We start from the raw sequence: 13,621 nt of genomic DNA, 5'->3' as shown, positions 1-13,621 counted from the left end.
TGTCTCTAAGTCTGTAGAAAATACTAAGCTTTTTTGTGTAGTAAAATGCCATACTGATAGTGATGAACTCAAGAAGGTCCTTACAAATTTGAGCAGCTAAACAGAGGGTAGATGTAGATAAATGTAAGGTAATGATCCTATGGATCACACAATGCTGAATTTGGAACTGAAAGTCACAACTGAGGAAAGAGGTTTTGGAGTCATCAGTGAAAGGCCTCAGAAATCTCTGCTCAATTTACAATGGCATTCAGAAAAGCCTGCAAGGTGTTGTAGAGTATTGAGATGAAGACAGGAGGAGTAATGTTGCCATTATTCAAAATCTTGTACACCCATGTCTTCATTACTGTGTGTAGCTCTGGTCTTCAGGACCAGGTCAAAGGTGCAGAGAACTAAAACGATCAAGGGGTAGAGTAGCTGCCTTTTGAGGAAGGACTGAGGCAGCTGGGGTTCCAGTCTGGACAGCAGAAGGCTGAGGCAGGTTATGATCAAAGTTTGCACAATCATATAGAGAGTGGAGAAACAGAATGTGAAACTGTTCTTCATCAAATCTCGCAAGGACAAGCTGGTGTAGGAAACTAGTAAAGGGAATTGGATCTCAATAGCAAATAGGAAGGAATGTATACTAATGCAACAGTTCTGGATGCTGGGGGATATGTAAACGATAGATCACAGAAAGTATCTGCATTCACTTATTTCCTCTATATAGCCATACAAGTTGCTACTCTTGAGAGAGGATACTGGGGTGACTGGACCATTGCTCTGACTCAGTAGGGTATTTCTTACATTCTCATTTCATGCACAGCCAATACTGGCATTAAATTGTTTGATTATCCATTTTTTATGATTTCTGAGCCCTAATTAAAGTGGCCATAATGGTTTGCAGGAATCCAGTTAAGGGACCCCCATGATAGTGAAGTGAAACTGTGTAGAAGGCTCATGAGATTTCCCTGTTGTGTCTCTAGTACATTGTTGTTTTCTAGGGCAAAGTACAGATGTCTAGTATCACACTAAATGTCTAACACAGTTGTCTAGTACATCCTACTATTTCTGACAAATTCAGTACTACTAAGTGCTGTTATGAAGGTGGTCTACATTGTCTGTATTTTATGGTGTGTAATATTCTTCAGAAATATTGTATTAAAAAGTTATAATAAGTGAAAATTGAGCAGAACCACAGTATGTTCCTCATTGTGACTTTACCTCAATTTCTGTATTCAAGAAGAGAACCCAAACATGAAAAGGGAGAAAAAAATCCTAGGCTTGAAAGTTATTTGGACATATTTTTGAAAGATTTATTGCAACGCTACATAAAAGCCTAAGAATCATGTCTGCAGGAAATTAGCTATGCATTCCAAGAGACTTTTTAAGTGGAAATTTAGGACTAACTCTTCTCTAATCTACTCTATGAAAATACAATGCTAGAGAAACTTCCTGCCTTTCATCCAAATCACTTAAATAGAACAAAACTTGACAAAGAACATCTTATTTAATCTTCACATGCAGTAAAAGTGCTTTCAGTGTCTGTCAAAGATCGAATTAGTCGTCTGTTGGCATCTCCAAGTCTTTAGGGAGGGCTTATAGAGGCACTTCTTAAAGAGGAGCTTGATTTTGTCCATCAGAGGTCTTTTTCTGTTTCTGAAGACGCTGGCTCTTGAATGGACTGTAACAGGTTCTATATTGCTTAGCTGATGTTGTAGTCCTTTGCAACAAGATACATAAGCATGTAGCTTGTTCTTATGTCCATAATGAAAGGAAAAGGAGCTAAATGGAGTTAGAATGAGGAAGAGGATTTAATCAGGTTTGATGGTGTAGCAGGGATGGGCGTCATGAAAAGGCAAAAGTTTAGGGCACTGACACTACCGTAGCATCAGTGTTCCCCTCCGTTTCACCCTGGTGTTTCGGAGCAGCCCTGTTCTGATCCACATCACCCTGCAGTGCCTCTGCTGCCCTTGGTCCAGAGCAGTGACAGGGCTGTCTGCACCCCCCACACACTGCTTCAGTGGGGAAAAAGCTGACTCATCACCCCCATTCCCTCCACTGATGGGTGACTTTCCTTTCCCTCACCAGCTAAGTGCTGGAGCAGACCAGCTCTTATTTCTGTATGGGATCCCTGGGGTCTCTGGGTTGTGGAAGGGAGGGAATGGGTGTGAGGGGAGGGAATGTGCCTTACTGAGTTATTTACAGGGAATAAGGGAGGCAATGTCCCAGCACGCTGTCATGCAGCTTGTAATGGGGCTGACCAGATCTGCAAATGTGACCAGCAGATCAGATCTTTTGTAATCTTCTAGGATCTCTGCAATCTTCTGAGCCATCCCTCCTTCTGATACATCTCTCCATCTGCTTCCCAGACCATTTTCCAAAAGATTTAATAGTTTCATAACAGATAATAGTACTGAGATGCCTTTTACAGATCTCAGTGTTGGAGGAGGCTCATATAGTATTGCACATTAATTTTGATTACAGACTTAATCTGACTGACTGACCATAAAATGAAGTGAGGTCTCCAAATCTTTCTCATTGTAAGGATCAGGGGTGGCTCTTATGTTGGAGATTCAGGGACCCACCTCCATGGCAATTTTATAACTCATAGTAAAAACTTTCTGGATCTTATTTCCCTTTTCCCCTAAGTGCAGATGGGGCACATGCTTGCACCAAGTCCGGCCCCACAGCCCACAGGAATGGAAGCACACTGCACCTGCATGGCAGCCCTCCAAGGGCAGTTCCTTGGCTCTCTCTGAAGTCACAGAGACAGGTGCATGGCAACCTAGCCTGAGAGTGAAAAAGGGCACACAGGAGACAGAAGACCTTTTACAAGCTAATAGCATTTTTTCTGTTTTCCAACATATAACAACTAAATATGCTTGTCTTGTACTGTCTTGTTAATGAATAACCTGTACTGTTATTGCTTTGTGTGATACTGTTCTCTTAAATTCCTACTGAATTATATATGTGCACACACAAATCTATTGCAAAATTTACTTTTGAAGTGCCTGCCAGCTAAAAAGCATTAGAGGTGCCATGTGTAAAGATTATGCTCCGTACACTGGAAACAGGCTAACTAATGGCTTAAAAGTTACACTTACTACAATGCAGCTTTTCTCCAATATATCACCATAAACTAGTTTTTTCTGCTTTAACACTTCCCTGTTATTAGCCTGCATTAGTGTATATGGCATTGGTGTAACTGTGTAGTGCAGCACTGGTCATGCAGCTTGCAAAAATTTTCAGAGCTCTTTTCAGAAACTGGACTTTTGTATCAGTGAGTCAGAAGCAAAAGCAGCCTATAACAAAGAAAATGGAAACTAGTTGCAACAACTACACAAATGCAGTTTGATATTCTCTGTGAACTGTCAAAGCTTGTTAGGGGCAATTTCAACCAATCTATGTCTTCTCTTTTCAGTTAATGTATTCTTTTCAAGTCAGACTGTTAGTTTGTCATAGTCATTGTCATCAGTCTGGAGAGGGGACTACATAGGAATTTAGGCTCTAAAGCAATCTTGGCATGACTTATTTGTCAGGAACCATATGTGGCAGGTTAAAATCAGAAGGTTTATATTTGCTACTGAACAAACTTACAAGCTAGTTACCACTAATGAAGACCATTCCTGTTAACAGTGAAATTCCACAGATATGTCCTGGGGCAGTCTAGATGAGTTGGATGGCTCCGTATAAAATGGTAGTCTGGGACTTTCTCTGGAAAGCTGACTGTTATATGCTCACACCACATATGCAGTGGTGGTATGATATAAAGTACTAGCAGAGATGGGAAAAGACTGGATCACAAGATTTATGATATAATGCACTTGATTAAATATAGCTGGCTATCATCCAGCTTTGTGTGCGACAATCAGTAGCAGGCTAGAATGGCTGAGTAACAGATGGCTAGTACGGATGCTAGAAAGGTTTGTGTTTAAGCACCCCATGCTAAGCCACTGCAGAGATGTCCTTACTTTTGCAGCTGTTTTCTTTAGATGTCCTTGAAAATTCAAAATCTGATCCAAGGCCACTCCTAGATACACCTGATATGACTTGTGCTTCGTGTAGTAGTGTTCACAGAGTGAGAAATCCAGTGTTAGGTGTAACTACTATGAAGATGTAGGATGATTGTACTTGGCTGAAACCTGTTACTGGTCATAACATAAGGCCAGATTGCTCATATCAGCAATCAGAGTTACACCTAAGGAGCACTGTGACTGAGCTAGAGCACTTAGATTGTGAAATTGATTTTTTCTGCATAACCTAAAAGAACTGAACCTTAAGAAAGTGATATATTTAATCAAACAGTCTGAGAATGGAAAATCCATTAGCTAAGACAGCTGCTATTGAATTCAGTACCCTGTCAGAATCTCAGGATCTCTGGGGCAAACAGCAGTTTAAGTAAGATTGTAAGAGACAAGGGAAAAGTAGCAAACAATAAGACTATCAGTTTGTTGTACATGAGGATCTGAAAAGGGAAACTTGTTACAGGATGGTTCTAAAACTTCTGGACACTTCAAGATATTAGACCCTATCCAAACAAAGGAAAAATACTGCATAAAGATTACAGGTGCAACTAAAGTTATCGGCACAGGATGAGCAATGCTTGTGATGCTAGGAAGGCCTGTCTTAAAGTAGGAGGGCCCCATATGCAATGGTATTTTATGGAGTTTTACTGGAACATGTTGCTGTCAATGTGCTTAGGTATTTGTTGAGAAAGGGGATGCCAAACTGTATCTACATGCAAATATTGGCTGATATTCACCTATTTAGATATCAAAAGGCTGTGGAAATGGCATTGGCACTAGTGACTGAAATCTGTAGAAGTCCTATGTCAGTTAAATTTAAACACAGATCAAAGAGATATTTTACAGTTTCTTGAGAATTGTGAGGTTGTATGGATTGTGGATTTGTGAGTTTCTGCTTGGGTAGTGGAAACTTTAGCTATAACTATAAAGTTTTAACTTCCTACTTAAGCATTATATTCCTTTTCTCCAGATGGTTTATTAAAAACAGGTCTATGAGATATAAAATGTATTCCAGTACTTACATTTGGGTATATGCAAAAGATATCAGTTACATTTTCTTTCTGGAGAACATCCAGAGAAACAAATCCAAAATTTAAAAAGCTCATAAGTCAGGGGTTCTAGGCGATTTTTTTTTTATCCTTCCTGTTCTCCATTGAAGATTGAAAGTGTTGCTGCAGGATTTTACACTAAAGAGAGAAACTGTGACAGAATAATATTCATCTTTGAATAACAGGGACAGAATCTGTTCCAGCCAGCACTTTCAACAGAAACGGTAGTTTCTCCTTGGGACTACACTGATGATGGCCCTTACTTGATGATTGAAAGAAAACTACCATGGAACTTGGAACATTCTCAAAAAGTGATTTGGATAGGAAATGAAATGATAACATGAAAATCTTCCAGAAAACACTGTAAATATATCAATGGTTAAGTTTTTATCACTGATAATTTGTTAAGTTATTTCTCTTTATTTGAATAGATGGTTTAAGATGTATCCCTCATTTTATATTTCACCAGGACTGATGAATTAGGCCTACGTTTTAGGCAGCAAAAAGAGAGAGCTAAAACTATGCTTCCACTAATAAAAATACAAGTATAATTCCAATTCAGATGATCTTGTGAGAAGATGTTGCTCAATATTGTTTTACTCAAGTATATATGCAGAAAAAAAGCTTCTCTGTTGGAGAACAGAGAAGCAGAGAAAGAAGGGAGCTTCAGAAAAGTTTGCAAAAGCTTGTGTTGTCTGGAGACAGTGGGCTTTGGGGTGGCAGTGTTGGCTGAGGGCTAAGAAAGTGTTTGTTTCTTCTTATGTCCAAGAAAGAAGGATTTTGTACATTTTTGCCATATCCCTCAGCCTCAGAACTTGGTAGGAGGCATGGCATTTTTCTGCTGTTTCAACCACATTAGAGGTGCACATTTCTACTACATTTGTGCCTTCCACTGCTAGAATTTAGGAATGGACTTAATAGTAGCATTGTTTCTATTYTAACTACAGCTGCTTCAAAGACATCCAACTCTAGTACCATTTTCCCTCCTACTTGAAAGATCCCAGCAAAAACAGCTTTTGGTTAGCCACTCTGGCTAGAAGGGCTACTGCTCTAGTTTTGTAATAACATTTTTGCATAGCATCCTTCACCATGTGCCTAGCAAACTGCATACACCCTTGAAGCACGAAGGAAAGGAGCAGTTGCCTAAGAGTCTTTGTATAACCCAGAACAACTGAAGAAAGTAAATCACATTAAATCATTATTATGGGGGTTTTGGATGGACAAATAGATAAAATTGTAGTTTCCTGAGCCAAACCAGCATACAGGCTTTGTATAAAATAACTTCTTAGCTGCTGGTTCAGATGAAACTATCACCCCTAGCTTAGAAACAGACTGTCCAGATAATGGAGCCTTGACAATTGATATGAGCCATGAGCTGGTCCTTCCCTTTCATGGCTTATATTCTGAATGTAACTAAATTTCTGGCCAACTCAGTATATCTCTTCTAGTCTCCAACCCTGTTGTGGTTTTGGTTCTGTTGAAGAGAATTTCCTCAGAGCTTGCAAGGAGCCATGAGTGTCTTCTGACAACTTAGCCGCCAGTAGGTGCACCATTGCAGCTAAATGAACCACTGACTTTAATAATGACATCTCTTGTCTTGTGAAAAACTGCATGAAATTCCTAAAATCAAGAGTTATTAAAATGTCAGCTTAAAATTTCCTCTGAAAAACAGCATTGCCAACAGTAGTACAATATCCTCAAGCCAAGATTGGTTAGATAAAAAYGGACTCCCGGAGAATGGTGATACTAAATAATCCTTAATATTGCTTCTTGCAGAATGGTTATTATTCTTTCTTATTTCTGCTAGAGACTGATGACCTACGTAAGGTCTAAGCTTGGCAAATTTTTCTTCAAAAAGAGAGGAAAGCCCTAGCGTGAGGATGAAAGAAAGTTGAAATCTCCTTTAAGAGTTTGGATCAAGGATCCACAAAAAACTTGCGGTAGAGCATGAGGATGAATCCAGATTTCCTGACTCCTGTCTAAAGCCTTGAAAACCAAACCATCCATCCCCTTCTGCATTTTTCCTGAGGTATCCCATGAAAGGAATGGCCCTGCCAGAGGCTGCTTAAYATATAAGACTCACAGGCAGAGGTGGTATGGCTAATCTCAAGCAGCCTACGTAAGTAGCCAGAGAACCAGGATGGAGAGGACTTAGTTTAAATCTTTGGAATTTTAGGGGTAGTCAGAGAAAGCACAATTAGCAAGATATTACTCAGRCTTACTAGAGCACAATGTTGTTAACCTGCCATGCATAAAATGTGTTTTGTTGTTGGAGTTCATAATTCCACAAAATCCCCAACAATTTTTGGTTTTAACATCTGAAGTGACCTTGGTGTTCACAGCACAGGTTTGTTCATGATTTACTGAGAAATTTGCCCCTCTGAGATAGGTTACAGGCAGGTATGACCTTTTGGGGAAGCTTGTAGTCTGGCTTAATGTTTTCTTTATTTCTTCTTCAAAGCTGAAAAGTAAGTAACCCAGAATGCAGCCTGCCTTCTCCAGTATTAGAAAAGGTTATTTTGATTCTTGAGCTGGACAGCTGATTTACTGCAACAGTCACAGCTTTTGTCCTACCAGCACTTGTTTTCAGAAACTAAGCTTTTTTTGCAGTACCTGAAATATAATGGGAAAACACTGTTATGAAAACAACATAATAGTTTTCATTCAGATTAGGAGTGTTGAAGTGAGTCTCCTGATTGTCCCGTCTTACTGTACTTTGGCAAGCAGCATTTCCAGGACTTCTGGAACTGGATTCCTTTTGGATGAAAGTAAACAATTTACTCCAGGGGTTTACCTAGTGTGCTCCAACAACCACTGGGCATTCAATCCACTGAACCAGGCTAGAGATGGACTGAAGTAAAAAGTCCCAAAATATATATAGTGTGGAGACCAGGACCTTAGCACCAAGTGAGGTTTTACTCTACAGATCCACTCCTAATGATCTGCACTACTTCTTATTGTAAGAATAGTCAWTATGTCCCTTACAAGATATGATATTTACCTGAACTGATGTAGAAAAGCTATAAATTCATAACCTTTATGGAAAGAATGACTTTCAGTTTACTTTGCTAGTAGACTACATTTTGAGCACAGGAGTCTGAGTTTTGCTGAAGCTGTTCACACATAAGGAAGCACAGATCTGGGTCATGTTATTTAATAAGTACCAGGACTTGATTAAAAAATGTACATTAGACTGCCAGACCTAACACAGGAGTTGAGAACATCTCCTTGTCTCTGACTAGTTTTCTAGACTAAATAGTAGTTTTTTATTGATAGGATTGGTTCAAAATCCAGATACTTCCAGTGTCAACAGCTTATTTTGGGAATATTATTATTAATAACATTATTATTAAATTTCAGGATTAATTTATCCTAGAAAATGATGAATGCTCCACACTTTTCAGTCTTTAAAATGAAAGTGCATGTCTTTCAAAAGATTTGATATATTTCAAACAATATACTTACTTAATGCATTACTGGCTACAGTCTGATGCAGATAATGCAGATACAGCAATACACTGTTGGGAGCAATTATTGGGTACAGTTTGAGGATCTGTATTATCAGGGAGCTGAGATCATCCAAATGGTTTCTCAGGATCTGAACATCTAGAAGAATATGTTCTAGTTTTTTCACCAAACGTGGAGGAGTTGTTCTCAAACCTTCATGGTACCTCAGTATTTGCCTGAAAATACAAGGTTGAGATCTATAAAGAGAAAATCACACTTAAAAAACATGCCAGCCTCTTTATCCTGTCTTTACAAACTGACAGAGAAATAACTTTGATATACAGACTGCACGTAATATATTTCTCCAAATATATAAAATGAAAAGTTAAATATATTAAAATCAAATTATCCCCCCCCAGTGGTCCTTTTTATCAGTTAAAGTAAGTTGTGCTTTGTGCAGAGACTTGTCTAGTAGGGTGGCAGTAGTCCTGGAGTTCCAGTTGTAAGCAAGACATCATGATTATTTAGGGAACACAAAGATTATTTATAAGAGTAAGAAACATCTCCTGCATCAGTATCTTCAATCTAAATAGACCAAACAAGAAAACATAGGAGGAGAAAGAAACCCAGTGGAATGATGTACACAGGATTATGCTGAAGATCTGTTGCAGAGCCAGCTTTTCTGATAAATTAGTCTTTGCTATGCATGAAATGCCCGTGTTACATCCTCTTAAGTGGCACTATAAGAGACATCTCTTTTGACAATATTATGGTTGTAAGGAAAGCAAGATGGTACAAAATAGTATCTTCCTTAATTTCAGCTCAAGAGTATAGCTTTCTCCCCCACCCACCACCAGAAAAATAAAAAAACCAAAAGCAAGTATTACTGCTTATTGCAGGTGACAGAAGTTCTGACACTCTCCGAGAATTGTTGCCTTTTTTCTTGGTCACAAAGTTTTGCTTTGAACTGTATGAAAACTAGTAGAATGCAAATGAATGCGTTTTTACTGGTAAATTGGAGTTAACTTGGAAGACTATTTACCAAATTCTATGCAATTGTCTTTGCCTAGTAGTAACTAGAAGGAAAACAGTAGTGTTTCTGTAGATGCAATAACAGTAATCAGCTGAACATGACTCCTGTTCAGCACTTGTCTCTCAGGCACCTCAGTCCTATGCCCTGTCAACATCTGCTTTAGATCAGTATTTCTTAAACATAAGAGCTGTATTTAATTTTTTTTTGATCTGACTCTAATTCCCCATATTTTCTTGTAACATGGCAGAGTTGTGCTATTATACTAGGGTCAGTACTACATTTCTTCCAACATGAGATTATATATTATCAGAGTTTTATCAATTGTGTCTGAGTCTCTTTGAGGACAAACTGTTCATTTCATCATTACTCTTGGCCTCCCAGCCTCTCGCCATTCCGCTTGTCTCTCCTCTGGTTTGTGGAGCACAAATATAGCATCTCCTTTCTCCTGAGAGCTGATAATGTAACCAGATCATGTGTAAACAGGCTACAGCCAGGCCCTTCCTTAGAGAAAAATGTGTACATGAATGCCCAGGCAGCCACAGGGTTTCAGGCCACTGTAGTAACCATCCTTCCAAAGCATGGAGAGGCAGTGAGGCAGGTTTTGGCTGCTGTTACAGCCCCAGGGCCCCGTCGTGCTCAGCGAGGATTTCACAGCTCCACATGTTTATCTTCAGTGATTCTATTTTTGCTTCCCTGTACTTATGAAAATAGAACTTAAAGCTACATTTCCAAGGATAGTATCTTCTGTTTTTTTTGACACACATGGGTTGTGACATTTGTGTTTATATGTAACCCAAGCCTAACCAGCAATACGTGCAAAGCAAGGAATAAGCCACTAGAGCAGGGAGAACTATTATTAGCAAGCAATTGACTCAGCAAACATCTCCCTGTTTTCTCTTTATGAATTACCTATCAGTCCATACTGGATGATTCCCAAACCCACACAAGTGTTCCTAGTGATCACTGCATACCTCTGTCCTGAGAGCTTCAGTGAGCACATGATCATGACAGCTTTTCATCCCATAAATATCTTTGCAGATAAAATGAACATGAAGTTTCACAGGAAGTGTATGAAAAGGAACTTTCAGTCCAAGTGACTCAATTGCAGCCTGTATCCAACCAAATTTCCACAGCTACTTATTTATGACATTTACTACCTACAAAGTACAWAAATAATTATGCAAGAATCATGCAGAACTTATTTCCTTCTACAAGAATTGAAATGTTATGAAGAACTTGCAAATGTCTATGTCTACACACGGTACTGGAGAATGTGTTGGCTAATGTCCTTTTGTACAGAAGTAATGCAATTAAATGTTATTATTGTGGCTAAATCTTACAAGGCACATTTTTTTAAACATTTTTCAGTGTGGTGCTTTGACATTTGAAATGAAAAAGTTTGTGTCAATTATACTGCCTTTATCTTATGAAGTGGCGTTGGATACAGTGTGCAATACTTCAATAAAACACTGATGCTTGTCACTGGAAATTTTTTATTTTATAAGATAAATTCCCTACTATATTCACCTCATATACTAAAAAACTGTAGCTGCATTTTCAGGATATTGGGCCAGTTTGGAGCTACAGCTGTGACATTGAAGAGCCAGGATTTCTGCAAAAGGATACTGTCTGTCCATCTCTCGCCCTCAACTAACTCACTAACTCTCTCTCTCACCACAAAATCTGGAAAAAAGCTTGTTATGGGGGAGCAAGGATGATAAAAATAAGTAGTAGCAAATGGAAACAGTTCAGCTAACCACAAATGTAACTGATTAGAAAATTAAAGTGTCCTATTCTCAGAAGACTTCTGTTCTTGGAATACAGTGGTGAAGCAGGAGACTTCTGTGTGTTTGTTATTCATCGTCTCCATTTATTACATTAAATTAACTATTACATTTTTTTTGCACCATAACTCCAAACAGATAGCAGAGTACAGTGAATGAAACATCCAACATACAATTAAATATACAAGCCAAGCCAGTCGTTAATTGTTCACTGTCCAGCATCTGGACCTTGAACATCCAATTATACAATTAATATGCTCGTTTACTCACATGCTTCTGGAGAGTTTTCAGCCACCAGCCATCAGACCTTTGCAATAATACTATATCCAGCCAGGCTGGAGTCTGATGACTGTTTCTTACACAGACCCTAAACCAGTTCCAGCATAAAAAAATTGAAACACAATATCATTCCTCTTTACTTACTTGTGTCTGGGAAGTAAGTAATATGATTTAAGTCTATTTAACCTGGCGATATTTGTGTTATTATTATRTATGCTATATATAGCAGAAAGGTGRCTAGTACAGCAGTGGTTTGAAGGCATTCTGATATTTCTTCAATTTTTGATTTCATGGACTTTTCTAAATACCTTCAGTGTTCAAAATGTCAATTCTACTTGGGATCAAAACTGCACTTATTCTCCACCTATAGGACTCTAATTATTTTTCCTGGATCATGCAAAAGTTCCACCCTTGTGAGGGGATTTCAGATCAAAGCATCTTTAGTCCAGCCTGAGGAGTATGGTTGCACAGCCTCTACATGAAAATTCAACTACTGATCCAGCCTCTTTTAATTTTATTATCCTTTTTTTTCCACTTTTGAGAGCTTTCTGCAAGCCTGTGTGGAAGCTATTATTCCACTGGACTCTTCAACTAACTGTAAGATGTCAATTCAGGTGTTATTAGGAAGCCTTGACTTGAAAATATTGCACGCTTCTCTTAAGATAGTGCTTAGAACAGGAGGTCCAAACTGTACCTCTTGGAGAAATATTCATGTTATTCAGAAAACAGTCACACTCAGGGGTATGTGATTTACTTCCCAGTGGAATTTAAATCTGAGATCCAAAAAGATCATCTGAACAACGTGTATTTGAAATATCCCAATGCCACGCTGTGTCACTGTCACCATATACACTTTGATCTATAAAAGGAGATAAGACGTTTCAATCAGCACTAAATAGCAGCTGTCTTTAATGGCTTTAAAGATAGAATAGACTATTTCAGCTATTATATTGTGCCATCTTTAACATCTCAATTTTAGGAGTGGTAAGCAGTGACTATAAGATATATAGAATGGTATGAAGTGAAGTCGAAACATTTCTTTCAATATAGAAGCAAAAATAACATCTGAGATGAAGTCTGCAGATTCTGAAAATAATTTTTTTATTCTGAAACAACCTTTTTAAAACTGCTTTTTGACATTCTCATTTCTCATGAAGTTTCTATTTTTGAAAAAAAAAAATCTGAAACATCAAAGTTTCCCACTAGATAAAAATTCCAAGTTTTGACCAGCAGTGCTTGGGAATCATGACAGACACCTAGCTGAATGTCGACTCCCACTTCAACACTGTAGGTAAGAGAGCAGATGTAGACATGTAGGTGAAAGAATATCAGATTGCTGTGGTGTTAGGGTGATTAAGACTGCAATGTTATAAACTTTGTTTATTGTTTATTGTATAGACTATGTGACAGAGTTCAGAAGAGTGCTTCTCGAAAAGAACATAATCATCTCAATCTACTGATTTAATTCAAAGCAAAGGTTAAGAGTTAAATTGGTTACACACATCTGTGAAAAACAGGTTTTACAGTATGGGGATCTTCAATATGGCTGGCGAAAGCTCGAAAAAGTCCCATGGCTGGAAGGGAAGCTCAAGCAATCCAGAGATAAAGTGAAAAAAAGTTGTAGCTGAGAATAGCTATTTCACTGACACAGTTTAGCTTTTGGAACAGCCCTGGTAATCTTTAAAAAAGATTTGGAAACCTTTCTGAGGGAGATTCTACACCTTCTGGGTATGTTCCAGACATATTCAGGGAAAGCTGAGAGCCTATGCTCTCTACGCTAGCCTGACTAGATAATCCCAAAATTGATGAAGGATTTCAGATCACTCACAGGCGACCGGAGTGGTCACAGAAAGAATTTGTCTTCACTCAGAACTACCTTGCACTACATTTARTGACAACAGAAATTATCATGTTCTTCCCTTGCTTTGCTCTTTCATTTTTCTTCCTAGAGGAGGAAAATATATGTTTTCTTCTCAGACCTGTTCACTGGCTTCAACTTTCATTTATGATGGAATTCAAACTTTT

The sequence above is a fragment of the Apteryx rowi genome, unplaced genomic scaffold, assembly GCF_003343035.1.
Source record: "Apteryx rowi isolate R43461 unplaced genomic scaffold, aptRow1 scaffold_510, whole genome shotgun sequence".
Classification (NCBI taxonomy): domain Eukaryota; kingdom Metazoa; phylum Chordata; class Aves; order Apterygiformes; family Apterygidae; genus Apteryx; species Apteryx rowi.
This window is presented reverse-complemented; position numbering follows the sequence as displayed.